This window comes from Bombina bombina, chromosome 7 (genome assembly GCF_027579735.1).
Source record: "Bombina bombina isolate aBomBom1 chromosome 7, aBomBom1.pri, whole genome shotgun sequence".
NCBI classification, from domain to species: Eukaryota; Metazoa; Chordata; class Amphibia; order Anura; family Bombinatoridae; genus Bombina; species Bombina bombina.
In genome coordinates this window covers 514,279,230-514,297,010 of record NC_069505.1, presented here as the reverse complement: position 1 = coordinate 514,297,010, position 17,781 = coordinate 514,279,230, and the positions used below count along the sequence as shown (strand labels likewise).

The following is a 17,781-nucleotide window of genomic DNA, read 5'->3' as shown; positions in this document are numbered from 1 at the left end:
TTGCTGCAGCAAGTGCAAATAAAGTAATTTTTTTTTTAATAAAAAAAAATAAAATTCTAATATTTTTTTATTGTAGCTCAGCCTCTGCAATTAATGCAAGTCAGATTGTTTTTTTTATGATTGATGCATGCTAGGCTAGTGCTGCAACAATAAAAAATCATTAATGGTTACTGCATTTTGGTGAGCAAAAATATAAAAATTAGCATGATGCTTCAATGTCCAAGCAATGCATTCATTGTGTCAAGTCTGCAATGCCCTATTAACTGTCCATGTGCATTGTGCAGCCACAAAATAGCAGCCCTAAGTACGCCTAACCAATTGTGTTTAAGAAAAAAAAATAGCTAAGCTAATAAAAACAGAATTTATGTTTACCTGATAAATTACTTTCTCCAACGGTGTGTCCGGTCCACGGCGTCATCCTTACTTGTGGGATATTCTCTTCCCCAACAGGAAATGGCAAAGAGCCCAGCAAAGCTGGTCACATGATCCCTCCTAGGCTCCGCCTACCCCAGTCATTCGACCGACGTTAAGGAGGAATATTTGCATAGGAGAAACCATATGGTACCGTGGTGACTGTAGTTAAAGAAAATAAATTATCAGACCTGATTAAAAAAACCAGGGCGGGCCGTGGACCGGACACACCGTTGGAGAAAGTAATTTATCAGGTAAACATAAATTCTGTTTTCTCCAACATAGGTGTGTCCGGTCCACGGCGTCATCCTTACTTGTGGGAACCAATACCAAAGCTTTAGGACACGGATGAAGGGAGGGAGCAAATCAGGTCACCTAAATGGAAGGCACCACGGCTTGCAAAACCTTTCTCCCAAAAATAGCCTCAGAAGAAGCAAAAGTATCAAACTTGTAAAATTTGGTAAAAGTGTGCAGTGAAGACCAAGTCGCTGCCCTACATATCTGATCAACAGAAGCCTCGTTCTTGAAGGCCCATGTGGAAGCCACAGCCCTAGTGGAATGAGCTGTGATTCTTTCGGGAGGCTGCCGTCCGGCAGTCTCGTAAGCCAATCTGATGATGCTTTTAATCCAAAAAGAGAGAGAGGTAGAAGTTGCTTTTTGACCTCTCCTTTTACCAGAATAAACAACAAACAAGGAAGATGTTTGTCTAAAATCCTTTGTAGCATCTAAATAGAATTTTAGAGCGCGAACAACATCCAAATTGTGTAACAAACGTTCCTTCTTTGAAACTGGTTTCGGACACAGAGAAGGTACGATAATCTCCTGGTTAATGTTTTTGTTAGAAACAACTTTTGGAAGAAAACCAGGTTTAGTACGTAAAACCACCTTATCTGCATGAAACACCAGATAAGGAGGAGAACACTGCAGAGCAGATAATTCTGAAACTCTTCTAGCAGAAGAAATTGCAACTAAAAACAAAACTTTCCAAGATAATAACTTAATATCAACGGAATGCAAGGGTTCAAACGGAACCCCCTGAAGAACTGAAAGAACTAAATTGAGACTCCAAGGAGGAGTCAAAGGTTTGTAAACAGGCTTAATTCTAACCAGAGCCTGAACAAAGGCTTGAACATCTGGCACAGTAGCCAGTCTTCTGTGAAGTAACACCGACAAGGCAGAAATCTGTCCCTTCAGGGAACTTGCAGATAATCCTTTTTCCAATCCTTCTTGAAGGAAGGATAGAATCCTAGGAATCTTAACCTTGTCCCAAGAGAATCCTTTAGATTCACACCAACAGAAATATTTTTTCCAAACTTTGTGGTAAATCTTTCTAGTTACAGGCTTTCTGGCCTGAACAAGAGTATCAATAACAGAATCTGAGAACCCTCGCTTCGATAAAATCAAGCGTTCAATCTCCAAGCAGTCAGCTGGAGTGAAACCAGATTCGGATGTTCGAACGGACCCTGAACAAGAAGGTCTCGTCTCAAAGGTAGCTTCCAAGGTGGAGCCGATGACATATTCACCAGATCTGCATACCAAGTCCTGCGTGGCCACGCAGGAGCTATCAAGATCACCGACGCCCTCTCCTGATTGATCCTGGCTACCAGCCTGGGGATGAGAGGAAACGGCGGGAACACATAAGCTAGTTTGAAGGTCCAAGGTGCTACTAGTGCATCCACTAGAGCCGCCTTGGGATCCCTGGATCTGGACCCGTAGCAAGGAACTTTGAAGTTCTGACGAGAGGCCATTAGATCCATGTCTGGAATGCCCCACAGCTGAGTGACTTGGGCAAAGATTTCCGGATGGAGTTCCCACTCCCCCGGATGCAATGTCTGACGACTCAGAAAATCCGCTTCCCAATTTTCCACTCCTGGGATGTGGATAGCAGACAGGTGGCAGGAGTGAGACTCCGCCCATAGAATGATTTTGGTCACTTCTTCCATCGCTAGGGAACTCCTTGTTCCCCCCTGATGGTTGATGTACGCAACAGTTGTCATGTTGTCTGATTGAAACCGTATGAACTTGGCCCTCGCTAGCTGAGGCCAAGCCTTGAGAGCATTGAATATCGCTCTCAGTTCCAGAATATTTATCGGTAGAAGAGATTCTTCCCGAGACCAAAGACCCTGAGCTTTCAGGGATCCCCAGACCGCGCCCCAGCCCATCAGACTGGCGTCGGTCGTGACAATGACCCACTCTGGTCTGCGGAATGTCATCCCTTGTGACAGGTTGTCCAGGGACAGCCACCAACGGAGTGAGTCTCTGGCCCTCTGATTTACTTGTATCTTCGGAGACAAGTCTGTATAGTCCCCATTCCACTGACTGAGCATGCACAGTTGTAATGGTCTTAGATGAATGCGCGCAAAAGGAACTATGTCCATTGCCGCTACCATCAACCCGATCACTTCCATGCACTGAGCTATGGAAGGAAGAGGAACGGAATGAAGTATCCGACAAGAGTCTAGAAGCTTTGTTTTTCTGGCCTCTGTCAGAAAAATCCTCATTTCTAAGGAGTCTATTATTGTTCCCAAGAAGGGAACCCTTGTTGACGGGGATAGAGAACTCTTTTCCACGTTCACTTTCCTCCCGTGAGATCTGAGAAAGGCCAGGACAATGTCCGTGTGAGCCTTTGCTTGAGGAAGGGACGACGCTTGAATCAGAATGTCGTCCAAGTAAGGTACTACAGCAATGCCCCTTGGTCTTAGCACAGCTAGAAGGGACCCTAGTACCTTTGTGAAAATCCTTGGAGCAGTGGCTAATCCGAAAGGAAGCGCCACGAACTGGTAATGTTTGTCCAGGAATGCGAACCTTAGGAACCGATGATGTTCCTTGTGGATAGGAATATGTAGATACGCATCCTTTAAATCCACCGTGGTCATGAATTGACCTTCCTGGATGGAAGGAAGAATAGTTCGAATGGTTTCCATCTTGAACGATGGAACCTTGAGAAACTTGTTTAAGATCTTGAGATCTAAGATTGGTCTGAACGTTCCCTCTTTTTTGGGAACTATGAACAGATTGGAGTAGAACCCCATCCCTTGTTCTCTTAATGGAACAGGATGAATCACTCCCATTTTTAACAGGTCTTCTACACAATGTAAGAATGCCTGTCTTTTTATGTGGTCTGAAGACAACTGAGACCTGTGGAACCTCCCCCTTGGGGGAGGTCCCTTGAATTCCAGAAGATAACCTTGGGAGACTATTTCTAGCGCCCAAGGATCCAGAACATCTCTTGCCCAGGCCTGAGCGAAGAGAGAGAGTCCGCCCCCCACCAGATCCGGTCCCGGATCGGGGGCCAACATTTCATGCTGTCTTGGTAGCAGTGGCAGGTTTCTTGGCCTGCTTTCCCTTGTTCCAGCCTTGCATTGGTCTCCAAGCTGGCTTGGCTTGAGAAGTATTACCCTCTTGCTTAGAGGACGTAGCACCTTGGGCTGGTCCGTTTCTACGAAAGGGACGAAAATTAGGTTTATTTTTTGCCTTGAAAGGCCGATCCTGAGGAAGGGCGTGGCCCTTACCCCCAGTGATATCAGAGATAATCTCTTTCAAGTCAGGGCCAAACAGCGTTTTCCCCTTGAAAGGAATGTTAAGTAGCTTGTTCTTGGAAGACGCATCAGCCGACCAAGATTTCAACCAAAGCGCTCTGCGCGCCACGATAGCAAACCCAGAATTCTTAGCCGCTAACCTAGCCAATTGCAAAGTGGCGTCTAGGGTGAAAGAATTAGCCAATTTGAGAGCATTGATTCTGTCCATAATCTCCTCCAAAGGAGGAGAATCACTATCGACCGCTCTTATCAGATCATCGAACCAGAAACATGCGGCTGTAGCGACAGGGACAATGCATGAAATTGGTTGTAGAAGGTAACCTTGCTGAACAAACATCTTTTTAAGCAAACCTTCTAATTTTTTATCCATAGGATCTTTGAAAGCACAACTATCCTCTATGGGTATAGTGGTGCGTTTGTTTAAAGTGGAAACCGCTCCCTCGACCTTGGGGACTGTCTGCCATAAGTCCTTTCTGGGGTCGACCATAGGAAACAATTTTTTAAATATGGGGGGAGGGACGAAAGGAATACCGGGCCTTTCCCATTCTTTATTAACAATGTCCGCCACCCGCTTGGGTATAGGAAAAGCTTCTGGGAGCCCCGGCACCTCTAGGAACTTGTCCATTTTACAAAGTTTCTCTGGGATGACCAACTTGTCACAATCATCCAGAGTGGATAATACCTCCTTAAGCAGAATGCGGAGATGTTCCAACTTAAATTTAAATGCAATCACATCAGGTTCAGCCTGTTGAGAAATGTTCCCTGAATCAGTAATTTCTCCCTCAGACAAAACCTCCCTGGCCCCATCAGACTGGGTTAGGGGCCCTTCAGAAATATTATTATCAGCGTCGTCATGCTCTTCAGTATCTAAAACAGAGCAGCCGCGCTTACGCTGATAAGTGTTCATTTTGGCTAAAATGTTTTTGACAGCATTATCCATTACAGCCGTTAATTGTTGCATAGTAAGGAGTATTGGCGCGCTAGATGTACTAGGGGCCTCCTGAGTGGGCCAGACTCGTGTAGACGAAGGAGGGAATGATGCAGTACCATGCTTACTCCCCTCACTTGAGGAATCATCTTGGGCATCATTATCATTATCACATAAATCACATTTATTTAAATGAATAGGAATTCTGGCTTCCCCACATTCAGAACACAGTCTATCTGGTAGTTCAGACATGTTAAACAGGCATAAACTTGATAACAAAGTACAAAAAAAGTTTTAAAATAAAACCGTTACTGTCACTTTAAATTTTAAACTGAACACACTTTATTACTGCAATTGCGAAAAAACATGAAGGAATTGTTCAAAATTCACCAAATTTTCACCACAGTGTCTTAAAGCCTTAAAAGTATTGCACACCAAATTTGGAAGCTTTAACCCTTAAAATAACGGAACCGGAGCCGTTTTGAACATTAACCCCTTTACAGTCCCTGGTATCTGCTTTGCTGAGACCCAACCAAGCCCAAAGGGGAATACGATACCAAATGACGCCTTCAGAAAGTCTTTTCTAAGTATCAGAGCTCCTCTCACATGCGACTGCATGCCATGCCTCTCAAAAACAAGTGCGCCACACCGGCGCGAAAATGAGGCTCTGCTTATGCTTTGGGAAAGCCCCTAAGAATAAGGTGTCTAAAACAGTGCCTGTCGATATTATTATATCAAAATACCCAGATAAAATGATTCCTCGAGGCTAAATATGTGTTAATAATGAATCGATTTAGCCCAGAAAAAGTCTACAGTTTTAATAAGCCCTTGTGAAGCCCTTATTTACGATCGAAATAAACATGGCTTACCGGATCCCATAGGGAAAATGACAGCTTCCAGCATTACATCGTCTTGTTAGAATGTGTCATACCTCAAGCAGCAAGAGACTGCACACTGTTCCCCCAACTGAAGTTAATTGCTCTCAACAGTCCTGTGTGGAACAGCCATGGATTTTAGTGACGGTTGCTAAAATCATTTTCCTCATACAAACAGAAATCTTCATCTCTTTTCTGTTTCTGAGTAAATAGTACATACCAGCACTATTTCAAAATAACAAACTCTTGATTGAATAATAAAAACTACAGTTAAACACTAAAAAACTCTAAGCCATCTCCGTGGAGATGTTGCCTGTACAACGGCAAAGAGAATGACTGGGGTAGGCGGAGCCTAGGAGGGATCATGTGACCAGCTTTGCTGGGCTCTTTGCCATTTCCTGTTGGGGAAGAGAATATCCCACAAGTAAGGATGACGCCGTGGACCGGACACACCTATGTTGGAGAAATACAAGTCAATTTAATTTCAAATGTTGCTTAGGATGCCATGCTCTATTGCTCTTGAACACAATACAAATTAATTAAATGTAGAAAAAAAGTGTTTTTTTACTTTTATGTCCCTCCCAGTCCATTACTGTTTCTGACTATGTTGTTGACAACAATGAACAAACACAACACAGTCAGAAACAGTAATGGACTGGGAGGGACATCAAAGTAAAAAAAAAAACTTTTTTTTATACATTTCGAATTTTCATTCATTTATTTTGGCTTTCCAAAAAGTAGAACTTGTCTCCCTCCAACCACCACCTTATTCTAAAAATATTTTATTTTCATTGTTCAACCAACAGTAAATACTGCCCGACAGCGCCTGTGTGTCATCTACTCAAGTTCACCAAAGTCAGCCAACAGTTGTGGTTCCAGATTGCATCCTTTCTTCTTCTTCTAAAACAGCAAGTTCATCCACACATCCTGCAGCCTGTTTCTTCTTCTACAACAGCAAGTTCATCCACACATCCTGCAGCCTGTTTCTTCTTCTACAACAGCAAGGTCATCCACACATCCTGCAGCCTGTTTCTTCTTCTACAACAGCAAGGTCATCCACACATCCTGCAGCCTGTTTCTTCTTCTACAACAGCAAGGTCATCCACACATCCTGCAGCCTGTTTCTTCTTCTACAACAGCAAGGTCATCCACATCCTAGTGCAGCCTGTTTCTTCTTCTACAACAGCAAGGTCATCCACACATCCTGCAGCCTGTTTCTTCTTCTACAACAGCAAGGTCATCCACACATCCTGCAGCCTGTTTCTTCTTCTACAACAGCAAGGTCATCCACATCCTAGTGCAGCCTGTTTCTTCTTCTACAACAGCAAAGTCATCCTGCAGGTGCACTGCAACTCTGAAAGCCGCCTCCTTCTACAACAGCTAGGTCAACCAGTCAGCCAGTGTCTTCTACAACAGAAAGGTCAGTCATCCAAAGCCAGTGTTTTCTACAACAGCAAGGTCAGTCCTCCAGAGCCAGTGTATTCTACAACTGCAAGGTCAGTCTCCTCCAGTGAAAGCCAGTGTTGCCTCAGTCTAAATAAAGATGAATATGAGCAACCCCATTGTTGTCGTCTTTAAAGTTTATATTTAAATAATTTCAAGTGTATAAGCCTGTGGTCTCTTATCTCTTCTCAATCAAGGTGACTGCATCATCATTAAGTTAAGCAAGCCCATTGTTGTCTTCTTTATATTCTAGATCTAGAGTCTAGACCAAGTACAAGCCTGTGGTCTCTTGTCTCTAGTCTCAATCCAGGTGATGTCACTGCATCAAGTCCATTGTTGTATTCTTTCTTTATATTCAAGTGCAGCTAGCCTGTGTTCTCTTCAACCAAGATGACTGCATCATCAATCCCATTGTTGTCTTTCTATTAAGTGCAGCAAGCCACTGTGTTCTCTACTTCTCTTCAATCAAGGTGCCTGCAATGCATCATAGCACTATCAGCCTATTTTTTCTTCTTTAAATTGCAGCAAGTCTGTGTTCTCGCTTCAATCAAGGTGACTGCTTAATCAAGCGAGCCCATTATTGTCGTCTTTATATTCAAGTGCAGAAAGCCAGTGTTCTCTACTTCTCTTCAATCAAGGTGCCTGCATCATAGCACTATCAGCCTATTTTTTTCTTATTTAAATTGCAGCAAGCCTGTGTTCTCTCTTCAATCAAAGTGACAGCTTAATCAAGCCCATTGTTGTCTTCTTTCTATTCAAGTGCAGCTAGCCTGTGTTCTTTCTTCAATCAAGGTGACTGTCACTGCATCATATCACATTGTTGTCCTCTCTTTATATTCAAGACTTTCAAGTGCCTGTGGTCTCTCATCTTAATTGCAACAGAAGCATATCATCTATTCTTTAATTATTAATCAAAATAAATTGTGTGATTCTAATCAAAAATCTTTAAGAAGCTCTTTTAAGACTGCTTCCGCTGCGTCATCTCTGCAACTTGAAGAAGCTATACTAGCATCATCAGAGCTAGGCTAACTGCATTGTCAAGGCCATTCAATAGTTCTCTGTCTTTGTATTCAAGTGCAAGACTGTGGTCTAGTCTATTTGTGCCACGGTTGCCAGTGACACCTGACCCTACTGATATTGGCAGTGTGCGCGGTAGTATAATCTCCTGATTCTCCTCATTTTTTGTGCCAGCTGGTATTGTGTGCGTGGTACATAAAATGTAAGATGAGTTCTGAAGAGCTGTCCGTGTCCAACAATAACGACGATGATGATGATGAAAATGATGTTGATGTTGCTACAGAATTGTTGGTGCCAAAGAAAAATTCAACATCAGTTGTTTGGGAATATTTTGGATTCAGAAAAGAGAATGAGAAACAGAACCAAGTAATCTGCAAAACTTGTGGAACGAGTGTTGCAGCAAAACGAAGTAACACATCAAACCTTAAACAGCAGCATAATGAAATCTTTGAACGATGTATGGCAAAAAAAAACCTGGTAGAGAAAAGACAACACAAACAAGCTGTAAAGTTGAGCAGCAGCAATCAATCATAAAGGCATTTGCAAACACAGCACCATATGGGAAGACCTCAAAAAGGCATAGAGAAATAACCAACGCTATCGCATATTATATATGCAAAGACATGGTGCCTGCATACACAGTTGGTAAAGAAGGCTTCAAAAGAATGATACACACACTCGACAAGAGATACCAAATGCCATCTCACAATTACTTCTCAGTAGTTGCAATCCCAGAAAGTTATGCAAAATGCAAAGCTTTAGTTGAATCTGAGATAAATCAATTGAAATACTATGCAACAACAACAGATATGTGGTCAAGCCGAACGATGGAGCCATATATGAGTTTAACCGTGCACTTCATCAATGATGATTTTGAGATCAAAAGTCTATGTTTGCAAACATCATACTTTCCTTCTGACCACACTGGAGAGAATGTAGCACAAGGTTTGAGAGAAGCTTTGGCCTCATGGGGACTCTGTGAGGATCAACAAGTATCAATCACCACAGACAATGGCACAAATATCGTCAAGGCTGTTGCTCTGAATAAATGGAGAAGACTACAGTGTTTTGGGCACAGGTTGCATCTTGCAATTGAAAATGCAGTGAAAGATGAGCCTCGCATTTCTAGAGCCACAGGCTTATGCAAGAAAATTGTTTGCCATTTCTCACACAGCTGGAAAAAGAAGGTGGCATTAACTCAAGCCCAGGAAGAACTTCAACTGCCAAAGCATTCACTTATAACAGAGTGCCCAACAAGGTGGAGCTCAAGACAAAAGATGATAGAGAGAGTTTTAGAGCAACAGAGAGCACTGACTCAGGTTCTCTCTGCAGACAGAAAAACCAGACATCTGGTTGCACAATGGCAGGACACTGATGTTCTTGAATCTGTGAGTAAGGCACTGGGGCAAGTTCAAGATTTTACTGATGCCCTTTCTGGAGAAAACTATGTCAGTGTATCATATATTAAACCAGTTCTGCATCTATTAAACACAAAGATACTGGCTCTGGAGGAAGATGATTCTGACCTTACCAAGACACAGAAATCCAAAATTCTTGAATATATGAATAGAAATTATGAAGATACTCAAGATCTGCTAGATATGGCATCATTCCTTGATCCACGATTCAAGACAACCTACATAAATGTGGATAAAATTACAAGCATCAAGGCCAGGGTGATGTCTGATATGGACATTGTGTCTGAGCACGAGCAGCAAGTTGTGCAGAAGGCAAGTCAAGCAATCAGCAGTCCACCATGCAAAGTTATAGATGTAGAAGAACAAACAGTGCAAGCACCTGCAGCAGAAGGTCCTCCTCCTGCAAAGAAATCAAGAAAGTCTTTAGGAAGTTTTTTCAAGATTGAGTCCGCTGCGCCATCTCTGCAACTTAAAGAAGCCATAGTATCAGAGCTTAACAGCTACCTGCTTTCTCCCTCCATTGATAGTGACAAAAATCCTCTGCAATGGTGGAAACTACATCAGAATAATTTTCCAAAATTGAGCAAGCTAGCACAAAAATATCTTTGTGTTCCTGCAACTAGTTCACCATCAGAGTTGGTGTTTAGCACAGGAGGAAATGTGGTGACCTGTCAACGTTCATGCTTGAAGCCAGAAATGGTACATATGTTGGGGTTTTTAACCAAAAACCTAACCCAATAAAAACACTAGTAATGCTTAAAATAAAAAATGGTACTACAGTACTACTGTAGCTATACTGTACTAGTCAAATGTTGGTTTTTGTATCCAAAAACCACCTAACCAATCTAAAGTCTAAAAACCATGCAATTTTTAAATGTTATAATATATTTTATTTATGTTATTCTCTTGTTATTACATACTATATTACTAAATTATTTACTATTACAAAAAATCATTACAATTCCATCATGGGCCCTGCTTTTACAAGCTATGTTATAGTTGTACTTAACGTGTCACTCACTATGACAAAAAAAAAAAAACATTATGATGTTGTGAGCTCAAATACTTAGTTATTCACATTTCTCTCCTGTGTGAAAATGCACATGCACTTTGTGCACTGACTGTATTCTGGCTGTATCGATAGCCAATGCCATAACCAGGGCAGACCAGCTTTCAAATTCCAATGTTTTTCAATTGTATTCTCTGTTTTAATCTTGAATAATGTTTTGTACTCTTACTGTACTATGCTGCAGTGCTGGTGCTATTAGTTGATGCATGGATGTTAAAAACAGGTTGCAGGATTTACCTTGATAATGCCACATCCCTCATGTTTTCCTGGATAGTAGTCACTCAGCTAAATGACTAACACATGAAGCAGTGTGCGTGGACTAAGTACTACCTTATTGTGCAATTAGAAACACAAATCAGTGCTGCACAGTACGCACTTTGCGAGTTTCTCCATCCATGGCATGTAGTTGTACACTTCTTCATATGTTACTCATACCACAGATAGACTGAATGGCCAAGAAAAAATGGACAATGTGTTGTGGTAATAACTGTCTAGCTAATTTAATTTCAATTTGCTGTTGTAGTTGACTGAGTTTACTTATTTGTAAGTAAGTAATGTATTATGTATTGTAGTTGTACTCTAACTACCAATGTTCTAAGTGTTCTGTACTACAGCTAGAAATGTATGTAATGACAGGCTGCAAGGATTGCCCTTGTCAATGCCACATCCACCATGTTTTTCTGGACAGTGGACAGTCACTCAGCTAAATAACTAACACATGCATCAGTGTGCATTGTAATAGCTTTACTGTACTTAGAATTTAGAAACAGAACACATATCATGCTGCTGCACACTTAGCAGTTTTCAGGTTTCTCCTTGCATGCAATGCATACATTGTTTCATATGTTACTCATACCACAGCTAGACTGACTGCCCAGTGCCCAAGAAAACAAAGGACAATGTGGTAAGAACTGGACAGCTATTTTCATTTCAATTAGCTGTGTGTGTTGAGTTCAGTAAGTTGTTTGTATTATGTATTGTAGTAGTTACTCTAACTATAACTGGTGTTCTACTTCTTACTGTTATGCTGTACTACAGCTATAGCTGTAAAAATTAATGTAATATGACAGGCTGCATTATGTCAGGATTGACTTTGTCAATGCCACATTCCCCATGTTTTCATGGACAGTCACTCAGCTAAATGACTAACACATGAAGCAGTGTGCTGCATTATACTACCTTTACTTAGAAACACAAATCATGCAGCAGGAGCTGGATAGTCCTCAGTCAGCACTTTTCAGGTTTCTTTCTACATGCTGCACAGTACACACACTGCTTTATATGTTACTCTTGCCACAGGTAGACTGACTGCCCAAGAAAACATGGGCAATGTGGTAAGAACTGGCCAGCTAATTTCATTTAAATTAGCTTTGTTTGTATGTTTTGAGTTAACTTTTTATGTACTACTACCTCCTGTATATAACTGTGTTGATGTGTTCTACTTCTTAGTGGTCTTTTATATAGATCTACTACTACAGAATAGCTGTGACTAGTGTGTGATTGTATATGACAGGCTGCAGGATGTCAGGATTGACCTTGTCAATGCAACATCCCTCATGTTTCCCTGGACAGTAACTCCTAAAATGAATAACACATGCAGCAGTGTGTGCATTCATTGTACTTACTTTACTGCTAACTGCACTTATATTTATTTATATATACAGAACTTTACAAGTCATACTGCTGTAAAGAGCAATTTTCAGGTTTCTCCATGCTTACACTGCTTCATATCTTAATCATACCACTGTGTCCACACTGTTAGAATGACTGTCCAATAAAACATGAATGGTGTGTGAACTTGTGTGTCATAAGACCTAATAACTGGCTAGTAGCTACTATTTTATCACATCACAGGCAGCAAATTTTATTGTAACTATTTTTTGTTTTGTATTTTTATGCTCAAAGTGTATTGGACATTGATAAACATGTACATTAAGATTCTGTAGTGTTAAATAAATTGTTTAATGCTAAATGAAGGTGTTATAGTCATTTTTAATAAAATTGTGATTAAATCGCAATCACATTGTTTTTTTTTTTTAAAAATAGCGATTTTTTTTTTTTGGTCATATCGCCCAGCCCTAGCGTGTGTGTGTATATATACTCTGAAAACACCCTGGGGAGGAGAGACCATTCTCCCGGGTGAAAGGATTGTCTGCTGAGGAAGTCCGCTTCCAAGTTCTCCACCCCCGGAATGTGGATCGCTGAGAGACAGCAGTCGTGGACCTCCGCCCATTGAAAGATTTGGGACACTTCCCTCATCGCTAAGGAACTTCTTGTTTCTCCCTGATGGTTGATGTAAGCGACCAAAGTTATATTGTCGATTGAACTGAGCAGGGACCATGCCCTTAGAGCATTGTGAATCGACCAGAGCTCTAGAATATGGATCGGAAGAGAATATTCTTCTCGGGGCCATGTCCCCTGAGCCATCCTGGGACCCCAGAAAGAGGGTAACACTACAGACAGACTGCATGATATGGGTAAAAAAAAAATTTGGACAGAGGATACCCTGGGGAGTTGATAAACCAAGAAATTACTAAGGTTAATCAAATTGAAAGATCTGAGCTGCTTTCACGAACAAAAATTCAAGATAAAGATCATCGTTTGGTGTTTGTCTCTAAGTATGGTAACCACAGTAAGAAATTGAGTAGAATCCTACAGAAACATTGGCACATACTTAGAGACTGCAACAAAGATCTACCCTGCTTTAAAGACCCTCCTATGATGGCATACATGCAAAATCGTAATATTAAAAGATATTCTTACAAAAGCTGACATAGGTAGCCAGTCCAGAATGGAAACAGGCTACATAACCAAGACAATTCTGGGTTGTTATCCCTGTCTGGGATGTTTCAATTGTAATTCTTTAATCAAAGGAGATAAGTTTGCACACCCTCGAACTGGCAAATTGTATAATTTTAGAGATTTCTTTACTTGTATTTCATGTTATGTGATTTATCTGATAAAGTGCCCATGCTCCAGGATCTATTTAGGAGAGACTACAAGGAGGGTCTGTGATCGTATCACCGCACATAAATCGAATATTAGGTGCAATAATAAAGATGCGCCTGTTTCATCCCATTTCTTGGAAGCTGGGCACTCTATCAGCCAACTAAGATGGCAGGTTATTGATCACATTAAATTAACTAGAAGAGGGGGCAATAGGGAATTATTATTAAAAAGAAAAGAATTGTTTTGGATATCTACTCTTAACTCTATGAGGCCTAAATGGATGAATAAAGATTATGATTTATCAGTATTCATGTAAATTATTCAATTTAACACAGTGTACTAAGTATTTTTTTCAAATGTTTTTAATTTACATTTTTGTATATATTTTCTATTTGATAGAATGAATATGTAGTAACCAGGATTTACTATTAGATGGGGTAGGTGAGTTGTTACCTGGTCTTAAAGGGACACTGTAACAAAAAAAATTTCTTTTGTGATTCAGATTGATCATGAAATTTTAAGCAACTTTCTAATTTACTCCTAGTTTCAATTTTTCTTCGTTCTCTTGCTATCATTATTTCAAAAAGAAGGCATCTAAGCTTTTTTTTGGTTTCAGCACTCTGGACAGCATTTTATTATTGGTGGATGAATTTATCCACCAATCAGCAAGGACAACCCAGGTTGTTCACCAAAAATGGGCCGGCATCTAAACTTACATTCTTGCATTTCAAATAAAGATACCAAGACAATGAAGAAAATTTGATAATAGGAGTAAATTAGAAAGTTGCTTAAAATTTCATGCTCAATCTGAATCACGAAAGAAAAATTTTGGTTATAGTGTCCCTTTAACATGTATTGGAATTAAACACTTACAGGTGTATGTTAATTAAGTAACCTGTGTTGCTATAAACAGAGAGTTTGTGAACAGTCTTACATTGTATAACTAAGGGTGTATTACCTGAAACATTACTGCTGTTTGTACCTTTGAATCCTCCCCTAAAATAAAGAAGAATTTGGAAGCTTATGCTGTGGACACTATGCTTGTACCCCAAACAGCTCCCCAGACTAAAAGGCTGGCATCCGTAGTCAAAATCTCCCAGGACGATCTCAAGAAGCACTGTCTAGAGACAGGTGATCCTGACAAAGCCACCAAGAGAGAGAGTCTCTCGTCTGGCTGTCTAGGACAACCAGAGAACTTTTTGAGATTTATCTTCCATCCATGAGCCCGAAGTAGACTCAGTAGTGAGTCTGAATGATCTCTTGCCAAAGGAAAAGATGGAGCCTGAACCAGGATATCGTCCGGGTAAGGAGCTACAGCGATACCCTGAGACCTGGCCACAGCTAGAAGAGCTCCCAGAACCTTTGTAAATATTCTGGGAGCAGTAGATAAGCCAAATAGAAGTGCTATGAACTGGAAGTGTTGGTCCAGAAAAGCAAACCTCGGGAACTGGAAATGATCTCTGTGGATCGGTACATGAAGGTATGCATTCTTTAGGTCTATCGTAGTCATGAACTGTCCTTCCTGAATAAATGTAAGAATGGACCTGATAGTCTCCATTTTGAAGGAGGGAACCCTGAGAAACTTGTTTAAACATTTCAAGTCTAGGATTGGGTGGAAAGTTCCCTCTTTTTTGGGAACCACAAAGAGGTTTGAGTAAAAACAGACACCTTTGTGAGGCAGGCACCGGGACGATTACTCCTAAGGAGGAAAGATCCCAAATGCAAACTAGGAAGGCTGCTCTCTTCTCTGGTCTTGAAGACAGTGTTGAGAGGATAAATCTGCCTCTGGGAGGATGAGATTTGAATCCTATCTTGTATCCCTGGGACACAACATCTAACACCCAAGGATTTTGAACATCCTGCGCCCAGACCTCTGAGAAAAGAGACAATCTGCCCCTACCTGATCCGATCCCGTATCGGGGGCCGCCCCTTCATGTCTATTTATTATCAGTGGGCTTCTTGGTTTGTTTGGATTGGTTTTAAGACTGGGGCGGCTTCCAAGAACCCTTGGACTGCTCAGGCTTGGAGGCAGATTGGATCCACTGGGTCCTGTCTGACCGAAAGGAATTAAAATTAGTTATCCTGGCGGAGGCCGGAACCCTTCCCCCCTGTAATGGTGGAAATTATGGAATCCAGTCCAGGGTCAAATAAAACCTTACCTTTAAAAGGTAAGGAAAGAAGTCTGGATTTGGAGACTATATCGGCTAACCAAGACCTCAACCAGAGGGCCCTGAAAACCCTGAAGCTTTGGCATTCAAAACAAACTATCTGCATATTAGTATCACAGATAAAGGAATTGCTATCCTTAGAGCCTTGATCCTTTCCTGAATATCCTCAAGAGCGGATTCGACTTCAATTAATTCTGACAAGGAGTCACACCAATAAGTGGTTGCGCCTGCTACAGCGGACACCGCAGCTGCCGGTTGAAAAAGAAATCCCATATGTTGGAACATTCTTCTAAAGCAGCTCTCTAATTTTTTTATCCATTGGATACCTAATAAATTTCTTAAAAGTTAAAAAGGGAGAAAAAGGAGTTCCAATCATCTCCCATTTACTCGTAATAATACTCGCCATGCGGACTGGGACCGGATAGGTCTCAGGGGCCTTATTTTCTTCATAGACCCTATCTAGCTTAGGGATTTTAGGTTCCTCTGTAAGGTTAGCCTCTGGAACCTCCAAGGTAGCTAAAACCTCCTTAAAAAGGAAAGGGAGATGTTCAATTTTAAATCTGAAATTTTATTCCTCAGAGGCAGGGGCCTTAACTTCTTAAGTCTCTGCTTCTGAGAGTTTACCCTCTGATGTGACTGAGATTAGCTCATCCTCAGAAAAATGAGATAGGCTAGTCCATTCTGACTAGAGAGAAGGAATGTCTCCCAAATCAGCAGGACGCTTAGGGCCACCGATACCGCAGATTGTAATTGTGAGGTAAAATCGGCTGGGAAAAACCCCCTCCAACAGAAGGCAAGGGCAAGTCGTGAGGAACTGCTTGTGAGTTAGGGTTAAAATCGGGGTTGTGGAGTGAGGATAGGCATCTCCTGGACAACAGAGTCCTGAGAGGTGGAAGGCTCAGAGGGGGTTAACTTATCAGAAGGCATAACATTTCTAGCCCCGTTTCTAGCTTTTAAAACGACCCCTAGGCAGACAGAGCAAAATTGAGCAGGAGGACGAACTATGGTCTCCTCGCAATAAAGACAAATTATTTGAAATTGTAATCGCAGATGCAGAACCCTCAGAAGGGTTAACATCAGAGTCCTCCATAGCATGTAACGGTTCTCAGCACAGCTATAGCAAAAACATAATTTATGCTTACCTGATAAATTTATTTCTCTTGTAGTGTGTTCAGTCCACGGGTCATCCATTACTTATGGGATATATTCTCCTTCCCAACAGGAAGTTGCAAGAGGATCACCCAAGCAGAGCTGCTATATAGCTCCTCCCCTCACATGTCATATCCAGTCATTCGACCGAAACAAGATGAGAAAGGAGAAACTATAGGGTGCAGTGGTGACTGGAGTTATAATTTAAAATTTAGAACCTGCCTCAAAAAAGACAGGGCGGGCCGTGGACTGAACACACTACAAGAGAAATAAATTTATCAGGTAAGCATAAATTATGTTTTCTCTTGTTAAGTGTGTTCAGTCCACGGGTCATCCATTACTTATGGGATACCAATACCAAAGCTAAAGTACACGGATGATGGGAGGGACAAGGCAGGAACATTACACAGAAGGAACCACTGTCTGTAGAACCTTTCTCCCAAAAACAGCCTCCGAAGAAGCAAAAGTGTCAAATTTGTAAAATTTGGAAAAAGTATGAAGTGAAGACCAAGTTGCAGCCTTGCAAATCTGTTCAACAGAGGCCTCATTCTTAAAGGCCCAGGTGGAAGCCACAGCTCTAGTGGAATGAGCTGTAATTCTTTCAGGAGGCTGCTGTCCAGCAGTCTCATAAGCTAAACGTATTATGCTACGAAGCCAAAAAGAGAGAGAGGTAGCTGAAGCCTTTTGACCTCTTCTCTGTCCAGAGTAAACGACAAACAGAGAAGAAGTTTGCCGAAAATCTTTAGTTGCCTGTAAGTAGAACTTCAGGGCATGGACCACGTCTAGATTATGCAAAAGACGTTCCTTCTTTGAAG

The 17,781-nt window shown here is 41.4% G+C and overlaps 1 protein-coding gene across 1 annotated transcript in view; it reads right to left on the bottom strand.

Annotated features, from left to right (window-relative positions):
* Positions 1-17,781, bottom strand: part of LOC128636482 (zinc finger protein 675-like) — a 269,165-nt gene that overhangs the window by 126,327 nt on the left and 125,057 nt on the right. The window lies entirely within an intron of this gene.